This window comes from Dipodomys ordii, unplaced genomic scaffold (genome assembly GCF_000151885.1).
Source record: "Dipodomys ordii isolate 6190 unplaced genomic scaffold, Dord_2.0 Scaffold116, whole genome shotgun sequence".
NCBI classification, from domain to species: domain Eukaryota; kingdom Metazoa; phylum Chordata; class Mammalia; order Rodentia; family Heteromyidae; genus Dipodomys; species Dipodomys ordii.
In genome coordinates this window covers 2,711,802-2,714,805 of record NW_012267332.1, presented here as the reverse complement: position 1 = coordinate 2,714,805, position 3,004 = coordinate 2,711,802, and the positions used below count along the sequence as shown (strand labels likewise).

At 41.6% G+C, this 3,004-nt stretch overlaps 1 long non-coding RNA gene across 1 annotated transcript in view; it reads right to left on the bottom strand.

The window, feature by feature from the left end:
• Positions 1–3,004, bottom strand: part of LOC105995224 — a 33,004-nt gene that overhangs the window by 8,596 nt on the left and 21,404 nt on the right. The gene's annotated exons all lie outside the window — the stretch shown is intronic.

Below are 3,004 nucleotides of genomic sequence, written 5' to 3'. Positions count from 1 at the left end.
TTCTTTGTTGCTTTGTATGTCCCTCCCCCAAAGTATAACCCCTGCTTTCACTGTATTTGATGTCGGTATAATCTGTGGAGGGGAAGGGGAAAAACAAGTTGTTTAAATAAGGATACAGGTGGACCTGTTGCAACAATGAGAAGTACAAGTTGTCATGTCAAAAACGAACTTTACAACTTGGGAGGGGAGGACTGGATGGAGGGGGAGGGAGGATGGGAAGGGATGGGAAGGGTAAACAAAGGAGGAGGCTACAATGCTTGATGAGAAATGTACTCACTATCTTGCCCATGTAATTGTAACCCCTCTGTACAGTATTTTCACAATAAAAAAATTAAAATTAAAAAAAACAACAGTTGATTTAGCTGGGAATGTGGCTTAGTGGTAGAGTGCTTGCTTAGCATGCATGAAGCCCTGGGTTTGATTCCTCAGTATCACATAAACAGAAAAGGCTGGAAGTGGTGCTGTGGCTCAAGTGGTAGAGTACTAGCCTTGTGCACAGAGGCTCAGGACAGAGCCCAGGTACTGAGTTCAAGCCCCAGGATGAACAAAAAGGAAAAAAGGAAGGAAGAAAGAAAAAGAAACAGTTCATTTATTTAATATTGGGAGAATCCAATTCCTGGTCTGTGCAAGTATTCAGGACTGGGAGTGGATGGGTAGTAAATAGTTACCTATTTTCAAAAATTAAAATTAACCTTAGCTGGGTGTCAATGACTCAAGCTTGTAATAATCCCAGCAACTCAGGAGGCTGAGATCTGAGGATAACAGTTCAAAGCCAGCCTGGGCAGAAGAGTCCATGGAACACTTACCTCCAGTTAACCAACAGAAAATAAGAAGTGGCACCATGGCTCAAAGTGATAGAGTGCTAGCCTTGAGCAAAAAAGTTCAAGGACAGTGTCCAGGCCCTGAGTTCAAGCCCCATGACTGACAAATAATAATAATAATAACAACAACAATTACCCAGGCCGGGCACTGATAGCTCTCGTACCTGTAATCCTAGCTACTCAGGAGGCTATCTGAGAATCAAGGTACAAAGCCAGCCCAATCAGGAAAGTCCGTGACTCTCATCTCCAATAATCACCAATAAGTAGAAAGTAGAGCTATGGCTCAAGTGGTAGAGCACTAGCCTAGAGCATAAAAGCTCAGGGTCAGCACCCAGGCCCTGAGTTGAAGCCCCAAAACTGACAAACGAAAAAGCCTAAAGAACATATACATGGTAACTGTAACCCTCTGTATAGTATCTTTACAATAAAAAATTAAAAAAAAAAAAGAACATATACATGGGGGCTGGGAAGGTGGCTCAGTGGTAGAGCGCTTGCCTTGCATGCCTGAGGCCCTGGGTTTGATTTCTCAGCACCACATAAGCAAAAAAGAAAAAAAGCCAGAAGTGGCGCTGTGGCTCAAGTAGTAGAGTGCTAGCCTTGAGCTGAAAAGCTGAGGGACAGCGCCCAGGCCCAGAGTTCAGGCCCCACGTCAGGACCCCAAAAAAAATAAAAAATAAAATAAAAATAAAATGCGCTTTATCACATATTATAATGCTTAATGTTCTATACATGCTTGAAAATGTGTATAATTGTATCATGTATATATGTACAAATATGTGTATTATATAATTGTATATATTTGTATATGTACTATATATAATATGTACAATATATAATAATTATATAATATATAACTGTATAATTACCAGGTTCAGAGTTCAGTATATATTCATGTATTTATCATTTTGCTCCAAACTTCTAAATTTATATTACTGACTAATCTGTAAATGACCAAGACAAATAGTCCACTTTTAGTGGATTTGTTTATTTTTCCTTGTAAGTTTCTTCTGTGTTTGCTTTCTGTGCATTGAGGTTCTATTACTAACAGGCATCTGGACAAGACCTTATCTGAGAAGGCATTGTAAGGTTACTATATGCTTTTTAATCACAGAAAATAGCCTGTTATGATCACTAAAATTTCCTAATATTCTGCTTTCACATGAAACAGGCTTTTATTTATTGTTTTCCAGACCTGGGGCTTGAACTCAAGGCCTGGGTGCTGTCTCTGTTTCTTTTGCTAGCACTTTACCACTTGAGCCACAGTGCCACATCCAGCTTTTTCTGAGTAGTTTATTGGAGATAAAAATCTCATGGATTTTTCTGGCCTGGCTGGCTTCAAACTGCAGTCCTCAGATCTCAGCCACCAATTCCCACCTGAAACAGGCTTTGAACACGGCATGAGTCTGCCAGGTACCTAGAACTCAGGAAGCCGAGATTTGAGGATCATGGTTGAAAGCTAACCCCAGGCAGGAAAGTCTGTGAGACACTCATCTTCAATTAGCCATCAAAAAGCCAGAAGTGGAGCTGTGTGTAGTAGAATGCTAGCTCTGAGCAAAAAAGCTCAGGGACAGTACCTAGGCCCCACAAGGCCCAGGACTGATACAAACACACACACACAGAGCTGACATGAGTCATCTCCTGTAGACTAATCTATCATAACTTTTTTTTACCATAGCCCTGTTTTTCTGCCCAGCTCTTTAGTGACCATGGCCAAAGTCCATCTGATTTGCCTTTCTTAAATAATACATCAGATCTCCTTAGGAGATCCACATTTCCTGGAATCTGCATGATTTCACTACCTGAAAATACCAGCACACATTCAACTGTCTCACCACTATCACATCTGATAACTCACTGTGGTCTTCTACTCTATTCCTGGGAATGATAGCTTTCACCTCCTCCATATTCATGGAGCTGTCAGATGTGTCAGCTATCTCAGTCTCTTCATCGGGACTGGTGATCCTTTTTATTTTTTTATTTTTATTTTTTGGTCCAGTTGTGGGGCCTGAACTCTGGGCCTGAGTGCTGTCCCTCAGCTCTTCAGCTCAAGGCTAGCACTCTACCACTTGAGCCACAGGGCCACTTCCGGCTTTTTTTTTCTTTTTGCTTATATGGTGCTGAGGAATCGAACCCAGGGCCTCAGGCATGCAAGGCAAGCGCTCTACCACTGAGCCAACTTCCCA